We start from the raw sequence: 22,657 nt of genomic DNA on the forward strand, positions 1-22,657 counted from the left end.
GGAACGGAGGCAATGAAGAGGACTGCCCGGGCTGCGAGTGGGGAAAGGGCAGGGAAACGTAAGCCCTGTGCCCCCAGTAAGTAGCTGCCGCCTGTGGCTGGTCTCTACTGGGCTGAGCTGTCAGTGGTGTCTCATCCAGCTGATGCTCAGAAGAGGATCGTTGCGGGGGTGCTGCTGGCCGGCGAGCGAAGGTGGGAAGTGGCGTTGGGGAGGCGCGCATGCGCGGTGGTGCGTGTGGCTGGGCCCCCGCTGTTGCCTGGTAACGGAGAGGCTGTACGGCAGGTGGGGATGCGCGCATGCGCGCTGGTCCTTTTACGGCGCTCGCCGCTGTTGCCTAGCAACCGTAGCGCGACACGACGCCTCTGCAACCGCGCATGCGCGGTGCCGGGCTTTACGGCGCTCGTGCTGTTGCCTAGCAACCGAGACGCTGTACGGCAGCTCGGAGGCGCGCATGCGCGGTGCGCCTTTTACGGCGCTCGCCGCTGTTGCCTAGCAACCGTAGCGCGACACGACGCCTCTGCAACCGCGCATGCGCGGTGCCGGGCTTCACGGCGCACGTGCTGTTGCCTAGCGACCGAGACGCTGTACGGCAGCGGGGAGGCGCGCATGCGCGGTGCGCCTTTTACGGCGCTCGCCGCTGTTGCCTAGCAACCGTAGCGCGACACGACGCCTCTGCAACCGCGCATGCGCGGTGCCGGGCTTTACGGCGCCCGTGCTGTTGCCTAGCGACCGAGACGCTGTACGGCAGCGGGGAGGCGCGCATGCGCGGTGCGCCGTTTACGGCGCTCGCCGCTGTTGCCTAGCAACCGTAGCGCGACACGACGCCTCTGCAACCGCGCATGCGCGGTGCCGGGCTTTACGGCGCCCGTGCTGTTGCCTAGCGACCGAGACGCTGTACGGCAGCTCGGAGGCGCGCATGCGCGGTGCGCCTTTTACGGCGCTCGCCGCTGTTGCCTAGCAACCGTAGCGCGACACGACGCCTCTGCAACCGCGCATGCGCGGTGCCGGGCTTTACGGCGCCCGTGCTGTTGCCTAGCGACCGAGACGCTGTACGGCAGCTCGGAAACCGCGCATGCGCGGTGCGCCTTTTACGACGCTCGCCGCTGTTGCCTAGCAACCGTAGCGCGACACGACGCCTCTGCAACCGCGCATGCGCGGTGCCGGGCTTTACGGCGCACGTGCTGTTGCCTAGCGGCCGAGACGCTGTACGGCAGCGGGGAGGCGCGCATGCGCGGTGCGCCTTTTACGGCGCTCGCCGCTGTTGCCTAGCAACCGTAGCGCGACACGACGCCTCTGCAACCGCGCATGCGCGGCGGCGCGGTTTACGGCGCCCGTGCTGTTGCCTAGCAACGGAGACGCTTTACGGCAGCTGGGGAGGCGCGCATGCGCGCTGCTCCTTTTACGGCGCTCGCCGCTGTTGCCTAGCAACCGTAGCGCGACACGACGCCTCGGCAACCGCGCATGCGCGGCGGCGCGGTTTACGGCGCTCGTGCTGTTGCCTAGCAACCAGAAGGCGGTCCTGGCGTTCGGGAGGCGCGCATGCGCGGTGGCGCGTTTTGCCGCCCTCCTGCTGTTGCCTGGCAACCAGAACGCGGCACAGGAGCTCGGGATCCGCGCATGCGCGCTGGCGGCGCCTTTCGCCGCCGCTCTCTTACGCCACCTCGTGACCAATGTTCGGTACTGCCGCTGGGGAGCCGCGCTGGCGCCTCGTGCCAAGCGCTCGCCGCTGCCACCCTGCGACCAATGTTCGGTACTGCAGCTCGGAGGCTGCGAGTGCGCGGGGCTGCCCCCGTCCCGCACGTGCCGTCCGACGGTAACGGCAATGCGGCGCCGGCGGGAGGTGCCGCCGCGCTCGTTGCTTCCTCCCGGTAAGGAAACGCTGCCGGAAAGGAAAGCTTGCATGGGCTGCCTCTGCCGGGCCTCCCTCTCCGCGCGGCGTGGGAGCACAAAGGGACAGGCAGGGCACTTACCGGCTGTGGCCAGGAGCTGCTGCGGCTGAAGCTGGAGAGGCCAGAGAAAGGTAGAGAAGAAGAAATGGAAGGCCGGCCGGCCGCCCGGCCGGCAGCTGCCTCCCGCTGCAGGCAAGAGAGAGCCTGCCTCTCCGCGTGTGGAAGGATCCCTCTTTGTAGCCCACAGCAGGTCAGACCGCCAGGGTGCACCGCAGGGTCCGTGTGCAGCACCGACGGTGCGGTACGGCCGCGTGGCGTGCGGGCGAGCGAGGCTCCGTGCCTAGGAAGCCTCGTCTTGCAAGACCTGCGAGACGCGTGTTCTCCTAGGGGGAGGACGGCCGTGCAGCCGGAGTTACGGAAGAGGAGGGGAGCGGGAGAGGAGCCGAAAGAAGCGTCTGAACTGGCAAAGCCTGCTGGCAGCGCCAAGAAACAGAGCTGTGGTGAGCCCCGGGCCCTCAGGGCCCTGTCTCTCTCTCCCCTCTTCTGCGTTCTGGTCCCTCCCTGCCCCTCCCCTGGCCCCCTCTCTTTCCCACACCGCTGCTTTTTTTTGTTTTCCTTTCCTCCCTTGTACCTCTGATACTGAAAAGCCGGTCCAAGAAACTCTCTAAGGCTCGTTTTGGAGTTTTAGAAAGCGGGCATTCTTCATTGCAGCGCTGGATGCACGGGGGATAGTTCCACCTAGCGTGCGTGCCACAGCTTTAGCACAAACAGGTCATATAGACTAACTAATTGCATATGAATCAGATTAGTATACGTATACATAAAAATGATGGCAACTGATTATCATAGCACTGCCTACATCCGATCACGCGCAATGAAGGATCCATTTGAGACGAAGGGCTGCTTTTGCGACCACCGGCCCATTTGAAGTTCTTGCTGGCTGTCCTTGAAGTCTTTATTCTTGTCCTTGGTTCTTTGATCTTAAAGCTTAACGCAGTTTCAATCGCATGCGGTCAGTTTCAGCATTGTTCTCATCTAGTCATAAGAGCAAAGAACTGCAAAACTTAGGAGTACCTACCTCTGCTAGTTAATTGCTCGGCTATACTTTTGTCTATTGTTTCAATCATCGTGTTAGTGTAAGATTTCTAATAATTATTTACTAAATCTCACTTTTACAGTCACCTAGCAGCAAACCAGTTTCCACGGCTGGTGCAAAATATTAAAACCATCCAAAACTATTTAGACGTGCCATACAGAATGTATGGAAATATGCTATCAGAGGTGTCCCAGGGGCAGGGGGAGCGTCGGGGGGGGCCCCGAGCCCCGGAGCGGACTCGCTGGCAGGACTCGTTAGGCGCGCGACTGACCGAACGGACACCGGCCGGCCGGCCCCGTTGCCCTCCGGGCTGCGTTTGCGCTCCCTTTGCACGGGGCGAGGGGCCGTGAGGGAGCCCAGGGGAGGAGGAGGTGAGGCGCTGGGGGGGGTCGGGCCGTGCCCCCCCTGTTCCTGCTGGGCTCCAGCTGTTGCAAATATTCTGGTAAAGAAATCAAAATTTAATCACATAGAAGAGTTAGGTTTGATTAAGAAGTAAAATTGTGAAGCGTAACGTATAGGATTGTTACGTTTGAAACGTAGCCATAGAAACTTTAGGAACTGCGTTACGTGTGACTATTGGAACCTTAATATTGTTAAGGTTGGAAATAGCTAACCCTAGAAACCTCACCAGGAAGTTACAGGTTTTTCTATGTTCCTTTTCAAGAAACGAAGGAAACCGTCGTGGACGCCAGTTTGCTGCTTGGAAACCCCCTTACCCTTCCCATCTTGATTTGAGTATCGAAGATTCCAGTCAGTAGAGCTAAGTGTAACTGACCAATGATTGTTTTTAAATAAGAATATTGATAAGCTTATATAATCAAAGGACCAATCCTTAGAAAGGTTAAATTTAAGAACGAGCATAGTATGCCTTTTTATGGAAAGAGCTTACGTAACAATGACCTGACAGAAAAAGTCTGTAAAAACTGACGGATTTTGATACTAAGTGGGACACGCCTTTGGAGGAGCGATCCCCCGTGTCCCCAGCGCTGCGATAAACGAAGTGCCCGCTTCTTAACTTCACGTTGGTGTTAAGGAGTTCTATTCCGGATTTCGGTAACGGTTTTGGCGACCCAGACGGGACCTTGCGAGTGAGACCGGACGAGATCGAGTGTCGATCAAACTCCGGCCGGCGCCGAGGTATTCTCGGGGAGAACCATCGCCCTCGACTCACAAAGCTCCTCGCGGCGTTCCCTGGAAAAAAGGTAAGGCGCTGCTTCTTTGGAATTTGTTTGGAAAGCCTGCCCGTGAGGCGCGGCGAAAGCTTCGCAGGGTTGGGGCTTGGAGGGTACCCGTTTGCAGTGGAAGCCTAGGCGTCTGCCCCTAAGTCGTAAGCGAAAGCTATTGCTGGGTTGGACTTTGTGTATTATTTGGGACAACTGTCATTTGCGTTTGTTTGGTATTTGGGATTTGAATGTATATAAGTATAATGGCACTAGCAAAATTGTTTAAGAATAAGAGTGCAGGAAATAGAACTGCTGATGAAAAGATACCAAAAACATCACCGTTGGGATGTTTATTGGCACACTGGGGTGAATTGCAGGAAAAATGGGAAACAAACAGAACTTTGAGTTATAATACTATATTGCAATTACTGTTGTTTTGTAGGAGAGAGAGTAAATGGAATGAAGTGCCATAGGTAGATTTGTTCTTTTTAAGTGAACGCAGCTGACGGGGACCGGAGGGGAGTCTCCCAGCAGAAGCTCTGGTTACAGCTAAACTGGGAGAACAGAAAATTGAATTTGAATTGACGCTAGAGTCACCTTTTCAGTTTTAAATACCTTAGAGGGAGAGTTAAGTTTTGAAGAAATTGGTGGTGTTGGTGCAACAAGTGAACGAGAAACTAGACCCTTCTTTAAATCTTTAACAATGAAATTAGGAAAGCAACGGGTCACTCGGCAGTTTTTGTACGTGCCAAATTCTCCTAAACTCCTGTTAAGGGGAGATCTACTGGAGAACTTAGAGGCAGAAATTAAATTAAAAAATGGAGAGATTAAAATTTTAATTCCAGAAACTAAACGTATCGAAGCAGTGGCTTTGTTGTTACAGGATGGTTACCGAAAGCAGAAGATCATACCAGTCAAAGTATAATGCTGTAATTCCAATCGTCTGGACTGGGAAGTTCCCGGTAAATCCAAAAAGCAGAACCTGTGAGACTTGATTTAAAGCCAGGATCGAATCCGCTAAGAATTAAGCCATACCCCCTAAAACTGGAAAGCCGGAAAGGGTTAGTATTGATAATACAAAAATTTTTAAGATATCAATTGTTAACAGAATGTGAATCCAAATATAACACCCCGACCTTGCCTGTTAAAAGGCTAATGAAAAAGATTATAGATTAGTTCAACACCTCAGAGCAATAAATCAAATAGTACAAGATATTCATCCGGTAGCAGCAAATCCTTATACTTTGTTAACAACCCTAACAGAGAAACGAGAACGGTTCACAGCGTTAGACTGAAAAGATGCCTTTTTCTGTATTCCCTTGGATCCCAACAGTCAAGAGCTTTTTGCTTTTGAATGGGAAAATCCTGAGACTGGGAGAAAAAGACAATATACACGGACAGTCTTGCCTCAAGGCTCTAAGAATAGTCTTACCATTTTTGGAAATCCATTGGCACGAGAATTAGAGCTTTGGAAGAAAGAAAATAATCAAGAAATCTTGTTGAAATGTATGGATGATCTGTTAATTGTAGCTGAGATGGAAGAACAATGCACAAAGTTAACTATTAACTTTTTGAACTCTTTGGGAATCAGTGGATAGCGAGTGTCAAAAGAAAAAACCCAAATAACCCAGAAAGAAGAAACTTATTTGAGTTTTAAAATCCTAAAAGGACAGAGACAATTAGGAACTGAGAGCAAAGAGGCAATTTGTCGTCTCTCCGAACCTAAGACTAACAAATTAATGACGAGCATTTCCGGGAATGGTTGCGTGGTGTCACCTGTAGATTATCAGTTGTGGCTTGCTGGTCCGACCTTTATAGGAGCAGCTCAAAACCTCAAACGATGGATTGGACTGATGAGACAAGGGGAGTCAAAAGAATCTCAGTAGACATAATAAAGGGGGATGAGAGATGATGTTTAGCGCTTACATTGTTGAAATTAGCTGAGGCAAAGACAGTCTTTGATAAGAAGAGCTGGTCCCAAGGACCAGCCAATGAGGTAGAGACAGCTCCCGATAAGAAGCAGGAGCAGGCCCCAAGAGCCAGCTAAGACCGGTCTTGCGGCTTGGGTGAATACCAAGAAATCACTGAGCCTGCGCAAGAAAAAAGGTTACTAGCGGTGACGAAGAGGAGTCATCTCTCTTCATCTCTGCGACCACCAGACGACCACCATAAAGAGGCACTGCGCAAGCGCAGTTGAGAGGAGACTATGGAAATGACCTCTCGGAGCTAATTTTAATAGGAAGCGGGGATAGGTCACGCATATGTATAGGCGTATTGTGAATATGTAACACTTGACTGTATAAACTTGAGACAAACTGCCGAGTCGGGTGCGCACGACTTTGGTGGGACTACCCCCCGTGCTGCCCAGCGCCGGATGAACATACCTACTTTACAATCTCACTGACTGCGGAGTCTGTTTTCCGCACGTCACTGATGCCGAGAAAGCTACTTTCAAAGAATTGAAACAGGCTGTAATAGGGGTGCCAGCCCTAGGCCTGCCAGATCTCACAAAGACATTTGAACTTTTCACTCGCGAAAGAAGAGGTATAGCTCTGGGCATCCTGGCCCAATATTTAGGGCCAAGTGGGCGAGCTGTGGCCTACTTCTCGAAGCGATTAGATCACGTGCGTCTGGGATGCTCCGGTCGTCTGAGAGCCGTCGCTGCAACTGCGCTACTGATCCAGGAAGCTCGTAAGTTCACCTGAGGACAAAGGATCGCTGTACGTTTCCCATACGATAACTGTTGCGCTAAAACAGAAAGGGGGGCATTGGTTATCCCCTAGCAGAATGCTGAAATACCGAGTGGTGTTGCTGGAACAAGATGATGTTTACTTAAGAACTACTACCACCGTTAACCCTGTTGCGTTTTCAACAACCGGTCAAGTTAAAGGAGAACTGGAACGTGACTGCTTGCAGACAATCGAAAGAGTTTACCCCAGCTGACTGGATCTCTGAGATGTGCCGCTAGAAGAAACAGACTGGGAACTCTATACCGACGGAAGCGGTTTCATCTGTGAAGGAAAACGTTTATCGAGATAGACAATAACAACCGAGGAGGTAATTGCGTTGCGAACTTTGCCTTCGATGATATCTGCCCAAAAGGCTGAATTGAGAGCTCTTATTCGAGCTCTGGAACTAAGTCAAGGAAAGCGAGTCAACATTTGGACAGACTCAAAGTACGCTTTTGGAGTAGTACGTGCGCATGGAGCGATATGGAGAGAGAGAGGACTGTTATCTGCACAAGGAACCACCATTCAGCATGCAGAACAAATACCGAAATTGTTAGAAACCGTTCAAAAACCAACAGCGGTCACGGTAACGCGCTGTAAAGCGCATCAATTAGGTAAGACTGTTCCTAACGCAGGTAACCGACTGGCTGATAAAGCTGCTAAAGAGGCTGCAGAAAAAGGCATCCTAGCGCTAGTTCCAGAGAAAAGTATAAAATTGCCTAAAGAAACTCCAAATTATAATGAAAAAGATGGAAGAATTAATTGTTAGATTGCAGGCTAACAAAATGAAACAGGACAGGCTGTAATACCGACAGGTCAAATAATAGTCCCGCCCACAATAATAAGAGAAATTGCCCGAGCTGAACATAACAAAGGCTATCGGGGAACAGAAAGTAAAATATGACAAAGATTGTTTAAACAATTATAAGCGGATGTGAAATTTATATATAAAATGATCCCCAAATCAGTAATAAGATTATCTTTGGAATTATTAAATAAGGAAATTTTTTAGGGGAATACTAGCAAATTGATTTTATAGAATTGCCTTGAAAAGAAGGATCTACCCTAGTTTTAGTTGATCTCTTTACTGGGTGGCCCGAGGCTTTCCCTTGTCGCACCAACAAAGCAAGAGAAGTAGTTAAAGTCTTGCTCAAAGAGATAATACCAAAATATGGGGTGCCTGTAAGAATGTCATCTGACAATGGCCCTCATTTTATAGCAAAGATGATGAGACAAGTTGAGCAAAATATTATCTATAGATTGAGACTATCACACCCCATATAGACCACAAGCAAGGGGGGGCGGGGAAGAAAGAGAATGAACTATACCCTTAAGCAACAGTTGAGTAAAATTTGTCAGGAAACCTCACTCACTCACGTGGGTTAAAGCCTTACCCATGGCTCTATTAAGAATCAGAGTATAGCCAGAAGAGAAAGAAAATTTAAGTCATTATGCAATGTTATATGAAAGACCGTATCAAGAGACCTATGTTCTGAGTATCTTGAGTGGCTTTGGAGATATGTTTTTAAAAGGTGTTATGATTTCTTTAAGAAATTCTTTTCAAGAACTTCGTCAGTATGTCTCCGCAGCTGGACCCTTAGAAGTGGACGTAGCAGCGCATCCCTTCCGACCAGGAGATTGAATATATATAAAATCACTGAGAAGTGGAAAGGACCGTATCGAGTCATTTTAAGAACGCTTACAGCAGTAAAGGTCTGGGAGAAGAACCTTGGCTTCATTATTCAAGACTAAAGAAAGCACCAACAGGAAATTGGAAGTCTAAAGAAACTGGCCCTTTGAAACTGAAAACCTGTAAGTAAGTTTCACGTTATCTATTTGGGAAAATAATTGTGTAAAGTTTATAATATTGGGGTTGCTATTAGGAATATTGTCAAGGGCAGTAATCTTTTTGTGTGTTATAGGGTTTAAGTATTTTTTTTGAGGGGTTCTAAACACAAGATAAACAAAATGAAACAATTATTGTTTGAGCTATTAATCTTGATATTAACCGTTTCTGTAATTTTGATTAAAAAAAAAAAATTCTAGTTTTGGAATTGATTCAAAGTTTTGTAAAGACACAAAATTTAACCTCGATAACAGCCTGCCTTCCGATTCCAAAGTCAGATGAAAATCTAGTTCCGTGGAGAATACTGACATTGAATTTAACCAAAACTTGAGAAAAGACGTAGAACAATGAGAATCATTTTAGCAAATTAAATTGGATGGATTTAAAAGGCAATTATTTTTTTAAATTTGAAAGAAGGAATTATAGCATTTTGAATTATAACATTACCAAACCATCCACCTCACGGACAAAAGAATTAATTTATCGCCCTTCGGGAGAGACTTGTACAAACACCCCTTGGGGCTGTCAGCTGGCAAAACCGTAGAGACAAGTGCGAAAAGGAACTTGGGATCCTATTTAAAATATAAAACGATGTTTGGAATTTACTGGAGTTCCAGGATCCTTGTTAGATCCACCCAGAGTCAGGACCATCTATGGAAATTTAGATTGGTTTAGACAAAGAGAGAAAAATCACACATCCTAAAGAGAAGGGTATGAAAGTTTAGACTTGCAACTCCTCTGACCCCAAAATCCAAAGACCTTCTCTAGTAGCTAAAGCTCTAAGATGGGGGATGTATCTGTAGAAAGTGGAATAATATTTTAAATGATCCTGGCTCCCCTCTTAATAATGGAAAAAAATTAGCTTGGAATTGACTGTATTAAAGGACAGGTGAAAAGTTTAGGGTTAACTGTTTGGGTGACTAGTGATGATATACGATCCACTCACCTTTTCCTGAAGGACAAAAGCAAATAATGGACTTTAGACTTAATAACTCTCTCCTCTCTCTGGAAGAAATCTCCCTTGTGGCCTCGACGGTGGACCTGGGTAAATCGAAAAGATGATACCTGGCAATTGCCAAGTCTTAGAACTAAAATAAGACGGGTATTAAAATCTGTATTTTTACCCCAGTGAACAGCTCGTCAAGAGTCATCTTACTTTGACATCTTTCATTCCATAAACGAAGCGCCTGCTTCTGAACTTCCCATGGGTGTTGTGGAGTTTTATTCTGGCTTTCGGTACCACAGCTGCGGGCCGGGGCTGGAGGAGCCCCAGGTGCGGGCAGTGAGGCTGATGGCGACGGCCCCTCCCTGGAAAGGGGGGGCTGCCGGGGGAGGGGCCGCGGCGGGGCCGGTGGGAGCCCAGGCAGGAGCGGAGCGGAGCGGTGGCCGGGCTGCGGCTGCCCCTCGGGAGAAGGTGAGCGGGGCCGGGCGCCCCTCGGACCGCGAACGTCCCAGGCGGGGGTGGCCCGGGGGAGGTGGGGGCCGCCTGTGCCGAGGCCGGGGGGGGCGGGGCCGGGGCCCGGGCCCTGGGGGCTCGCGGGGGGCCGGGAGCACGTGGGCCGGGGGGGGCTCGGGCCCCGTGGCGGGGCTTGCGCAATCGCCCGGCGGGTCCCGGGGAAAGCCCCGAGGAGGACGGCGGGGTCCGTGCCGGACGCGCGGAGCGGCAGCGGGGCGGGGCCGCGCCGTGCCGGAGCGGCGGCGGCGGGCGCTGCCCGGAGCCGGGCGGGGGGTGCCGCGCCGTGCCGGAGCGGCGGCGGCGGGCGCTGCCCGGAGCCGGGCGGGGGGTGCCGTGCCGGAGCAGCGGCGGCGGCGGGGACTGACCGGAGCCGGAGCCGGGCGGGGGGTGCCGCGCCGTGCCGGAGCCGGCGGCGGGAGCGCGCCGGAGCTGCCCGGAGCGGCGCTGGGGGCTCGGCGGGGACTGCGGCTGCGCGGGCGTGGGGGTGGGCGGAAACGGAAGCGGCGTCCCCTCGGGGCATGCCGGGAGCTGTAGTTTCCGCGGACTCGGCGGCCGGGCAGCCGCGTGGCTCTCGGGCGCGGCGTAGTCCTCGCTGCTGCCGCCGCCGCGGCCCCCGGAGTGCGACCAGGTCAGACGCAGGAGCGTTGCCGGTTTCGCGTGGTTTTCCGCGGGCTTCCCGCTGCGCCCGCTCCCTGACCAGCCCTCCCGGGCGCATGCGCCGTCCTGCGCGTGGGGCAGCCCGGCGTTCGCGCGCCGGCTCCGGCCCCTCCGGCGCATGCGCGGTCCCCGGGAGCAGCGTGGCGGCGCGCGGGTCTCGGCGGCAGCGGGCGAGCGCCGGGACCGCGGGTGAGGCGAGCGATCCCCTCCGGCGGGGGCGGGGGCGCGGGGTGCCTCCTGCCCGCTGGCCGCCCGGGGCTGGCGGGACGGGAAGCTGCGAAGCGGCCGCCGCGGCAGGCTGCCGGTCGGCCGGAGGCGAGCCGGGCCAGGGCAGCGCCGGGGAGTTCCCCGAGAGAGAGCCGGTAGAAGGGAAGAGGGGACGGAGGCGGGCACCCCCCAGGCGCGGCCAGCGGGCGCCTGCCCGAGTCGCCAGAGCTCCCCCGGCCCCGCTCGGCCCGTGCGGCTGCCCCCAGCTCCAGCCCCTCCCCCGAAGCCTGCGCTGTAGCCGCAGGCAGCCCCGAGCCCTGTCGCGAGGGCAGCAAGCTGGCCCTGCGGTGGTCTCGAGTCTCCCTTAACGGGGGTGCCGTTAGCAGCGGCGCGGGGGACGAGCGGCGTCTGCGGAAGCCCCTGCGGAAGGAGGGGCTCCGGCCAGGGTCGAGCTGCGGTAATAACGGTCACTGCTGCCTCTTTCCCTCTCCCAGAGGCCACGCTGTGGGTGCGGTTGTCCGTTCGTCCCCTGGGGATGCCGTTGACTGCAGCAGCCTCAGGCTTGCGTGGGCTGTCTCTGCCTGGCCTCCCTCTCCTCGCGGCGCGGGAGCGCAGAGGGACAGGCGGAGCGCTTACTGGCTGTGGGCAGGAGCTGCGGAAGCTGGAGAGGCCACAGAAAGGTAAAGAAGAAGCAGCGGAAGGCCGTCTGGCTGGCAGCTGCCTCCCGCTGCAGGCAAGAGAGAGCCTGCCTCTCCGGGTGTGGGAGCATCCCTCCTCGTAGTCCGCAGCAGGTCAGACCGCCAGGGTCTGTATGCACGACCAGCAGCGGGGTACTGCCACGTAGCGAGCGAGCGAGGCTACGTGTCTAGGAGGCCTCATCTCGTAAGAGCTGTGAGACGCTCGCGTGTTCCGTTACGTGGAGGACAGCCAAGCGACGGGAGTTCCAGAAGAGGAAGGGAGGAGAGAAGGAGAAAGAAGCGTCTGAGCTGGCAAGGTCTCCTGGCAGCTCCAAGAGCGAGAGCTGTGGTGAGTCCTGGGCCCTCGAGGCCCTGTCGCTCGTCTTGTGCGTCCCGGTCCCTCCCTCCCCCTCTCCTGGCCCCCTCGCTTTCCCATGCTGCTGTGACGTTTGGGGTTTTTTGGGTGGTGTTTGTGTTTTTTTGTTTTTTTTTTTTTTTCTTCCCTGTATCTCTCCTCTTCTGTCTATTCTCTTGTCCTGCTCCCTCTTCCTCTCCCCCTTTCTCTCTCTTGTTCGACTGCCCCCCCTTCCTTTTTCTCTCTGCGTTCTTGTCCTGCTCCCTCTCCCTCTTCCCCCCCCCCGCCGCCCCCCGTCTTTGTCCTGCAGCCAGTCGCTGTTTTTTCCTTTTCCATCTCCTTGTCCTGATCTGCATCCACCTCTTTCCCCGCCTCCCAATTTCTCTGGCCTGTTCCCTGGCGTTCTTTTCCTCTCTGCGCCTGTACGTGCCGCTCTGTGTCCCTGCCTTCCTATCTCTCTTCTTTCTACTTTCTCTTTCTCTCTCTGTCCCTTTGTCTTGCTCGCTGTTGCTGTTTATTTTTGTCATTCTGGATCTCACTGTCCCCGTCCTCCTTCCTGTTCATCTCTTACTCTCTCTGACCCTTTGTGCTGCTTCCTGCCCCTTTTTTATTCACCCTCCCTCTCTCTGCAGGGCTCCTGATACTTCTTTTTCTAAATTCCCCAACCCCCTGTGCTTCTCACGGTCTCTGTCTGTCTGTCTCTCTCTCTCTCTCTCGTTGTCATTGTTCTTGTCTGTCGCTCTGCCTTGCTTCCTGTCCCGTCGTTTCTCGCTGTATACCTTTGTCCCGCTCCCTGCTTGTATTTGTATTCCTCTCTGTCGTGAGGACCGTCCCAGTTTTTTATCTCCGTCCTGCCGCTGTCCTGATTTGTCCTTCTCTGCCATGTTCCCTGTCCCTCTTTCTGTCTCTTTTCCTCTGTCCCTGCTGCTTATTTCTCCATCTCCGTCCAGACCCCTGTCCCTTCCCCCCCTCCCCGCCCTGCTGTCCCTCTGCCTTGCTTTCTTTTGCTACCTTTTCTGTCTGTCTCTCTCTGCCCCGTTCCCTCCCCCGTCCTTTCTAACTGTGTCCCCCTGTCCAGCTAGCTGTCTCTTCTTTCTTTTTTCTGTTCCTCAGTATTTTTTTCTTTTTCCGTATCTCTCTCCCACTGCCCATCGCAGTTGGTTTTCTCCCCTCCGATGCTGGCCTGCTCTTTGTCCCTTTTGTCTCTCTTTGTCCTCCTGTCGTGCTCCCTGTGTCTATTTAATCCCTTCATCTCTGTCCTGCAGCCCGTCGCTGTTTTTTTTTTCTCTTCCGTCCCTTTGTCCTGCTCCCCGTCCTTGTGTCTCTTTCTTTTGGTTCTGCCTCCCGTCCCTTTTTCCTTTCTCGCTCCATCTCTCTGTCCTGCTCCCTATCCCTCTCGCGCTCTCTCTGTTTCTGTGTCCGTCTCCTTGCCTCTCCCCACGTTCTCTGTCTTGTTCCCTCTTTGGTTTTCTTGTTTTCCAGGTGGCTGGGCCCGGCTACCCGCGGGGGTGCTTCGGCTCGGGGGTTTGGGGTGGGGGCCTGGCCGTGGCGGGGAAATAAAGCCTGAAACGGCGATCGTGAAGCGACGCCCTGCCTGTGCTGGGGCTGCCCCGCAGAGGCGTGGGGCCGGGCCCTCCGCAGGTCCCGAGCACTCCCCAAAACTGCGCGTGGGGCCCCGGGGGTGCAGGGCTGTGGGGTGGCTACGCTCGGCGTCGCCCGTGGGCGCTGCAGGGTCAGAAATGGAGAACAAGTTTTCTGTTCCTGGGGCTTGACAACAGGCTCGCCTGGCTGATTTTGGGGCTCGGAAACAGACCGAGCTGCTGCGCGGCTTTGGGCCCAGAAACAGAGGTCCGGCCCTGCGTTTTTGGGCCTTGAGAACAGGCTCGGCAGCCGGGTTTTTTGGCTCCCAAATGGGCCCCGAGTCAGCCGGCGTGGGGGCCAAAAGCGGGAGCCGGCTTGGCTGTTTTGGCAGGCGGGTGGGAGGGTGTGGGGAGCTGCGGGGGTAAGCAGGGGGTGGGCAGGGTGCGTGGACCCTCCCTGGAGATGGGGGTCTGGTTGTGTCGGACGCCGAAGTTCGGGAGGCCGGCACGCAGCAGGCCGAACTCAACATCTGCGATGGTCTGTGGGGGGAAAGGCGCTTTTCAGACCCCACGTGCCCTCTTTGAGTGCAGCTCTTCTTTCTGCGCTGCTCAGAATATTTGTTCAGTAATTCATCGCCCAAACTAACGAATGTTTATACGGCGTGTAACTCTGATGTTTAATCCTAATGCTCCGGTTTTGACAGCAGTTGATATACAACCTTATGGAAAGCCCAGGCCGTTGCACATAGCTGGAGCTTGTAAGGAGAAGCAGCTGAAATCAGCCGGAGCTTCACCGCGGAGCTGGGGCTTCAGTGAGCCAGAACTGTAGCAAGCGGGAGCTGGAACGAGGCGGGGCGTCCGCTGTCTGGAGCGTGCGTTAGCCAGAGGCAAAAGTACCTGCGGCTGGAACGAGCAGGAGCCGCGATGAGCTGGAGCGTCTTTTCGCTGGAGCGTCCGTCGGCCGGACCACGCTCCCAGCACGGCTGAAGAGCGGCCCGGCGCAGGCAGGGCTGTCTGCAGCGAGCGGCTCCGAGCAGCAGGGAGGTGAGTTGTCCTTCTGCCAGCGGGGAGACCGGCCTCTTCCCTCGGGGATGCGATCCACGCCACGCTCCTCTCTCTGCGTGGAGGGTCTCGCCCGGTCCGTTCCCGCGGGCAGAAGCGAGGTGGGGGTCCCCCGGCTCTCCTGGGGCAGCCCCCCCCCGCGAGGGGGTGCGGGCGAGGTGTCGTCGTCCCCTCGGTACCGGGCAAAGGGGAGAGAAACCGGCCGGCGGGAGCTCCTGGGGTGCAGAGCCCTTCCGGCAGAATCCTCCCCTGTCTTTTCACCGCTGGCTGGGTGTGACAAGCAGGTTCATTTCTTTGTCTCCTCTTTTCCCAGTGTCACCTTCCGCGTCACACGAAGAAAATCCTGCGTGGTTAATTCCGCTTGCTGCTCAGGTAATCGCACGTATCAGGCTGGGGGAGCGGAGAGAAGCACTTGCGAGTTCGAGGGCACTACAGATGCTCCACGTTAAACCCACAGAAAAGGCAAATTTGCTGCTAGTGCAGAAGAGCTGATGGAAAAATTGCTGTTAACAGATCGTGCCCTGTTCCTGAACTGGTCCCTTGATACGTTTGTGTTTCAGGTGAAAGAACGAAATTTCATGTCTGGTAAATTCAGAGCTGCCTGTTAGCTTCTTTAGGGTCGAGTGTTTCTCTTCTCTCTGTTCATACTGATTTTATGGGCAAGTTGGAGATAGCCTTTTATTTTTTTATGTATAACTGAATTTTTAGGAATATGTGGTGTCCCTGTAGTTCACTTTTGAGCACCTAGATGCCAGTAGAAATGTAATGGGTGAAACATGATGGAAACGGGTACTTAAACTTGATTTTTGTTTGATTTTTTTTTTTCCCTTCCCCATTAAGAGTGTTGATGGCATGTTGTCCCGTGGCACAATCCCCATTCCGTTCAGCGGAGTCTTCAGTCTAGGCCTTTTAACTAAAAAAGTTCGTCCTTCCAAAAAAGGACTAGTCGTTCATCGGACCGAGGCGTAGACTTGGAGAGTCGCTTAAGTACGTGATCGGAATTAAAGCCAGCTTTCAGTTAATGTTGCTGCCGTTGGTCTTTGCTTTCATTGCTTTCTCCACCACTCTGTCATGGTTGGGAGCTCTGAATCGTAATTTTTTTCAGTCTCTAACACATTCCACCCCCCCCCCACCCCCCCCCCCTCAAAAAAAAGGAGAGGCAGTGTCTAAAAGTTAATTACTTTCCTCACAAATGCGTGAGTAAATAAAATCTGAGTTATGATGATTAAAACCATAAAAATGACGCCAGTCCTGCAGATCTGGACTATTTCTGAACAGGCATTCATCTCACGCAAAAGTCGTCAGGGTACGGGTCACCTGCGCTTCATGCTCTGACGAGACAAAATGCTGAGGCAGGGATGAGCTCTGAAAGAAAAAAAAAAAAAAAAAAAAAAAAGGATACAGGGTCACGGTTTTGTTTTGTTGTTGTTTGTTTTTAAAGAGTGCATTATTGACTGGTGCCAGCCTGCAGAGCTCTTCTGCTGCCTGACCTCTCCTTCTCTTTCATGGCTGTAATTGTCATTTGGATAATCGTAGAAGAGCAATTAAGTTACTTGCCTCTGTGAATGTGCTGGTAATACCAGGAAGGCAAATGCTTGAACCAGTAGTGAATAACTTGGCTACAAGTAGAATTTCTGAAGGAAGAACAGCAGCAGCAACAGGAAGCAAATAGCAAGTGACCAAAAATTTGCGTGTGTCAAACGCATCAAAGCTTTATTGCCAAATGTTGTTTGGCAATATGTTCCAAATGGCTTTTTTTTGGTAAACGTAAATTTTCAGGAAGTTCAGGGTTGTGCGTGGCAAAACGTGTCCCTCTGCGTACGCATCCTGCTGGGTAAATAGCATGGGTCACTGGCAAGTCCAGCGGCAGGGCTGTTGTTCCCTACTCTCGACGTTGCCGTAGTAGCGTTGCGGTATTGAGACCTTAACGGACGGGCTGAGGAATGGAAGGAGAATGCCCGTTTTCTGTAAGGGCTCAGAATGCCGACCCTTTTCTCTGCCTGCCGCTCCCCTGCGCGTGAGATGAAGCTGTTTTATTTTTCTCCCTTGTTCCTGGTCTAAATATTTCTGGAGCTGTTGCTGCTGTGGGTTTGCAATTTGTGTTGCTGCGTTTTTGTAGCATTCTAGCGATGGGTCGTTTCTACTGTGGCGAAGCATCGAGATACGGTTTTCGGTTTAAAGCGTCAGAAACTACATTCATCGAAACCGGTCACTGGCGGCGTAGGTGAAACCGATCTGGCGCGTGCAGCTGTGCTCGCAGGGATGCTCGGTGGCTCCTCATCAAAACGGCAAGGGGTGTGTGTGTGGACATCTGTAGGGTTGCGCTCTGGGTCCGAGAGCGTTAACGTGTTTTTGCTGTTGGAAGATGGAATGGAGCGTGTGCCTGTTAAATCTCAGGGCAGTCAAAAGCTAGGAGGGACCCTGAGCGGGTTTGGTGGCGCAACTGCTGATTTAAAAGATCTTGACCGTTTGGAGCAACGGCCTGGAAAAAATCATTCCTTTTTTGCAACGAGGCAGTTCACAAGGACAGATGTGTTGCTGTGCTCTTTAGCAAAAATACTCAACTTGGGACATATAGGGTGATGAAGTCTTGGCTATACTAAGGCTTGAGAAAATGTATGTAGGTCTCTATGTCTGTCACCTGCGTGTATCTAGGAAAGTGAGTTCTAGTGAAACTAAAGTTACCAATGAGTCAAAAAAAAAAAAAAAAAAGAAAAAAAGCACAGTTGTCTGAAAAATGCAAAAGCTTTAGTGGCCTGTGTCAACAGCTGTACCGAAGATGATGCAAAAATACTTTTTGCTCTGCTCAGTCGTACTGTCTTCACAAACCTTCGCAAAAAAAGGCAGCTTTGGATTCCTACCCAGTTTTATGCTAAAGTTTTTTGTTTTGTTTTGTTTTTTTGTTTGTTGGGGTTTTTTTTTCCCCCTCTCTCAGGTGGACGTCAGCTGCCACCATTTCACCGTGGTTGCCCTTTCTTCTGCAGTGAAAGTACAAGACAGATGGAAAGATTCCGTAGTGGTCTGCAAGTACAAGGTACGCCTACGATGTGTGTCTGCATTTTTCCAAAGGTACTTGTAGTATGGACTTTAAAGTTAACATTAAGAATGTGCCAACTCTCCTTCCACATTTTTTCTGTGAAATACTTTAATACGAATACTAAAACTAAGGTCTGTTCTGGAGCACGTTACGCCTACGCCAAGTTGACTTCCCTCTGTCTATTTCCTCTTCCTGAAAGCATGTAATCTTCTGTTTCCGTGCGCTTACTAGTAAATGATACCGTGAAAATAATTTTGTACTAAAAGAGGGGAGGAACTGTTCGTAAGAGTTCAGCTGTTCAGAAGAAACGGGCTTTGTTTTCACGATAAAAGCTTTATGCTTCTGCAGTCAATGAGGTTTTTTAAATATCTTATAGGAGTACTCGACAACCTTACTGAGATAACTAGCACCTGTACTAAAAGCAATCAAGGTCAAAGAGGAGACGCGGACAAAACAGGACAAACTGGCGTCGCTTCCGTGTGTTTTCCAGGTTTTCCCAGGAAGCATCAGCAGCCTTGTAACTAGTGACAGTGAGTCCTGAGGTGGTTTTGGTGAGTTACTGCTTCAGTAATGTATTTTTATTGGATGTATATAAACATGGGCACACCCTTTTAGTGTAAAGTGAATTACTGAGATTTATTCTTTATTTTTCATTTTGCTTTTTGAAGTTTTCCACTTCACTTTCAGCTTTATTCACCAAACAAGCAAGATGCAAAGCAGCAGCAGCAGCGCAAGGGCTGTAGCTGTTGCGGTGGATCCGTAAGCATAGATTCTGATTGCATACGACCTCGTCCCGCAGCCTCCCAGGGTTATCTCCCTGCAGCAGTGCTGTAAGGAAGGGAGGAGACGTTTTCCAACACCGGCAAGAGTGTTTACTTGTATGCTAAGAAGGTGTTCAAAATGGCATCAATTAGCCTAAATGCTGATTTTAAGCGTTCAAATCGCTCTTAACTTTTAAAGGAGCTGGTGTATTTCGAGCTGACCTGTTTACCTGGAATCCTCCTTTAGCTCAGCGACTCTTCTTGTGCACCCCCAGCCTCCGCTGGCAGGGTGGTATGAGAAGCTGGAAGGTCCTTGACTTAGTATAAACACTGCTTAGCAACAACTAAAGCGTCGGTGTGTTGTCAACATTGTTCTCATCCTAAATCCAAAATGGCCCTGTACTAGCTACTCAGAAGAAAATTAACTTTATTCCAGCCGAAACCAGGACAACCCCAAACCCCCTGATTCTGGGTCTGCAACGGAAAACACCGAACGAATTTGGGACTCCTGGGAAAGCCAAATCCACCTGGATTTGTGCAGCTGGAAAGCAAAAAAAACCCACCCCATTTTCACGCACAAAACCACAACCAAAAGATCTCCCCTTTTTATGTTGTGGAAAAGCACTGAAACATACCCCAAACCGAGTATTTTGAAAAAGCAGAAAACTCCCCAGTTTGGGGAAGATTGGGGGTGAAGCACAGGCAGTTTGAGGGGCATTGCTGGGGGTCCTCCCAGTGTGGATGATCTGGTGTGGATTCTCTGTTGCGGGTTATCCCAGGTGAGTTACCTGCTGTGGATCATCCCGGGTGGACTCCCTGGGGTAGGTCATCCCCACCCGTGTCCCCCCGTGCACCTTTGTACCCTCCCCCCGTGTGTGTTTCTCCCCCATATGCCCCCCTGTTGCTCCGGCCTGCCCCCTTCACCCACGCGAGTTTTTAACCCACGCGAGTTGTTTCCCCCCGCATCCCCTGCTCTCCTATCTCCTGCCCGCCCCCCCCCCCCCCTATTCCACACACCCACCCCCCCCCATCATCCGTCAGGCTTCAGACCCCTGGCATGCTGCCTGCACCCCATTCTCTGTCATTTTTTTTTCTTCTTTTCCTTACAAGTTGTTGTTGTTGTTGTTTCTTTTTAATGATTCAACTGGTTTTGTTTCAAGCCACGAGTTTTCCCACTTCCGCCCTTCCGATTGTCTCCCCGTCCCACTGGGGGCGGGGGAGCGAGCGAGCGGTCGCGTGGGGCTTCGTTGCCGGCTGGCGTTAAACCACGACACGAGGTGAGTTGGAAGCCCTGCCTGGCTAATGCTGGAGGCTCTCTGTGTTCCTCCTGCCGTCTTGACGGGCCGTCCTTGTTCTTCATTGCCGCTTTATAGCGAGCGCCTCTTGCTCCGTAAGCAGCAGTACTCGGGCCGTGCAGGTACTGCGCGTTGCAGGCAGCAAAGGGCAATTGTGACGCTTGCTGGCGGGAGCGGCAAGGAGTGCGGAGCCACGCTCCTGTAGGGAGCAAAGATGGAACCTCGAGGGCTCTACGGTCATCTGCTGAGGACATCTAATATCCCGACGCGCCTCTTTTGCTTTCCCTGCTTCCCGTCTAATTACTTTGCACGCCGGAGGGCAGGGCGGTAAGTAACACCGTGCAGCGTCTCTTCGATAAGAGACGAGCCCCGCACAAGAAGCCTTGCGTGCGTGCAGGATTAGGAGAGCAGAGTTGTGATAGCACAGAGGTGAGGAAAGGTGCGCCCGCCCCAACAGAGCCCCAGGATCGCCAGGGTATCGCTCACTTGCAGGTCGGCCGCTCGCATCCGGTCCGCTGGGACGCGCCGTTTCCTGCTGAACAGAGCTGCCCCTCTGGCGCGAAGCAGCTTTGGGTCTCTCGTGGCCTGCCTTCAGGCTGTCACCTGAACCAGGCGTTATTTTTTTTTTTTTTTTAAATCTCTCGCCAGCATCTGTTGACTGGCTGCTGTCCCTCCCACAACCCTGATGCCACGTGCAGACGGATACAGCAGACCCTGGGGCTTGGTCCAGGGCAACCCCCCCTGCCGTTTGCAGGTTCCCTGTGCTGCTTCTCCTCTCTAGAGAATGGGGTGGGGGGGCAGGGACAGAAGCGACCGCCCGCATTGTCTGTTGTTTGCGCTTGACTGCTGTAAAGGCTCCAGCCACTCGGGTGCTTTTTGGAACGGAGGCAATGAAGAGGACTGCCCGGGCTGCGAGTGGGGAAAGGGCAGGGAAACGTAAGCCCTGTGCCCCCAGTAAGTAGCTGCCGCCTGTGGCTGGTCTCTACTGGGCTGAGCTGTCAGTGGTGTCTCATCCAGCTGATGCTCAGAAGAGGATCGTTGCGGGGGTGCTGCTGGCCGGCGAGCGAAGGTGGGAAGTGGCGTTGGGGAGGCGCGCATGCGCGGTGGTGCGTGTGGCTGGGCCCCCGCTGTTGCCTGGTAACGGAGAGGCTGTACGGCAGGTGGGGATGCGCGCATGCGCGCTGGTCCTTTTACGGCGCTCGCCGCTGTTGCCTAGCAACCGTAGCGCGACACGACGCCTCTGCAACCGCGCATGCGCGGTGCCGGGCTTTACGGCGCTCGTGCTGTTGCCTAGCAACCGAGACGCTGTACGGCAGCTCGGAGGCGCGCATGCGCGGTGCGCCTTTTACGGCGCTCGCCGCTGTTGCCTAGCAACCGTAGCGCGACACGACGCCTCTGCAACCGCGCATGCGCGGTGCCGGGCTTCACGGCGCACGTGCTGTTGCCTAGCGACCGAGACGCTGTACGGCAGCGGGGAGGCGCGCATGCGCGGTGCGCCTTTTACGGCGCTCGCCGCTGTTGCCTAGCAACCGTAGCGCGACACGACGCCTCTGCAACCGCGCATGCGCGGTGCCGGGCTTTACGGCGCCCGTGCTGTTGCCTAGCGACCAAGACGCTGTACGGCAGCTCGGAGGCGCGCATGCGCGGTGCGCCTTTTACGGCGCTCGCCGCTGTTGCCTAGCAACCGTAGCGCGACACGACGCCTCTGCAACCGCGCATGCGCGGTGCCGGGCTTTACGGCGCCCGTGCTGTTGCCTAGCGACCGAGACGCTGTACGGCAGCGGGGAGGCGCGCATGCGCGGTGCGCCGTTTACGGCGCTCGCCGCTGTTGCCTAGCAACCGTAGCGCGACACGACGCCTCTGCAACCGCGCATGCGCGGTGCCGGGCTTTACGGCGCTCGTGCTGTTGCCTAGCAACCGAGACGCTGTACGGCAGCTCGGAGGCGCGCATGCGCGGTGCGCCTTTTACGGCGCTCGCCGCTGTTGCCTAGCAACCGTAGCGCGACACGACGCCTCTGCAACCGCGCATGCGCGGTGCCGGGCTTCACGGCGCACGTGCTGTTGCCTAGCGACCGAGACGCTGTACGGCAGCGGGGAGGCGCGCATGCGCGGTGCGCCTTTTACGGCGCTCGCCGCTGTTGCCTAGCAACCGTAGCGCGACACGACGCCTCTGCAACCGCGCATGCGCGGTGCCGGGCTTTACGGCGCCCGTGCTGTTGCCTAGCGACCGAGACGCTGTACGGCAGCGGGGAGGCGCGCATGCGCGGTGCGCCGTTTACGGCGCTCGCCGCTGTTGCCTAGCAACCGTAGCGCGACACGACGCCTCTGCAACCGCGCATGCGCGGTGCCGGGCTTTACGGCGCCCGTGCTGTTGCCTAGCGACCGAGACGCTGTACGGCAGCTCGGAGGCGCGCATGCGCGGTGCGCCTTTTACGGCGCTCGCCGCTGTTGCCTAGCAACCGTAGCGCGACACGACGCCTCTGCAACCGCGCATGCGCGGTGCCGGGCTTTACGGCGCCCGTGCTGTTGCCTAGCGACCGAGACGCTGTACGGCAGCTCGGAAACCGCGCATGCGCGGTGCGCCTTTTACGACGCTCGCCGCTGTTGCCTAGCAACCGTAGCGCGACACGACGCCTCTGCAACCGCGCATGCGCGGTGCCGGGCTTTACGGCGCACGTGCTGTTGCCTAGCGGCCGAGACGCTGTACGGCAGCGGGGAGGCGCGCATGCGCGGTGCGCCTTTTACGGCGCTCGCCGCTGTTGCCTAGCAACCGTAGCGCGACACGACGCCTCTGCAACCGCGCATGCGCGGCGGCGCGGTTTACGGCGCCCGTGCTGTTGCCTAGCA

General features: G+C 54.2%; 2 long non-coding RNA genes across 4 annotated transcripts; one reads left to right on the top strand and one right to left on the bottom strand.

Moving 5' to 3' along the window:
- Positions 1 to 4,485: 4,485 nt before the first annotated feature.
- LOC128153520 (uncharacterized) lies at positions 4,486 to 9,859 on the bottom strand. Of its 2 annotated transcripts, XR_008238993.1 has the most exons (3): positions 9,670 to 9,859; positions 9,330 to 9,374; positions 4,486 to 5,186 (listed from the first exon to the last, which is right to left on the bottom strand). It is a non-coding gene; the product is annotated as an uncharacterized LOC128153520 (long non-coding RNA). The 2 variants fall into 2 exon arrangements; XR_008238992.1 differs by lacking the exon at positions 9,330 to 9,374 and having other exon boundaries at positions 4,486 to 5,130.
- Positions 9,860 to 11,449: 1,590 nt separating this feature from the next.
- Positions 11,450 to 19,072, top strand: LOC128153440 (uncharacterized). 2 transcript variants are annotated; one of them, XR_008238958.1, is made up of 4 exons: positions 11,450 to 12,069; positions 17,653 to 17,751; positions 18,245 to 18,305; positions 18,442 to 19,072. It is a non-coding gene; the product is annotated as an uncharacterized LOC128153440 (long non-coding RNA). The 2 variants fall into 2 exon arrangements; XR_008238957.1 differs by lacking the exons at positions 17,653 to 17,751; positions 18,245 to 18,305; positions 18,442 to 19,072 and adding exons at positions 15,031 to 15,089; positions 15,558 to 15,665.
- Positions 19,073 to 22,657: the final 3,585 nt, after the last annotated feature.

The sequence above is a fragment of the Harpia harpyja genome, chromosome 17 (genome assembly GCF_026419915.1).
Source record: "Harpia harpyja isolate bHarHar1 chromosome 17, bHarHar1 primary haplotype, whole genome shotgun sequence".
NCBI lineage: Eukaryota > Metazoa > Chordata > Aves > Accipitriformes > Accipitridae > Harpia > Harpia harpyja.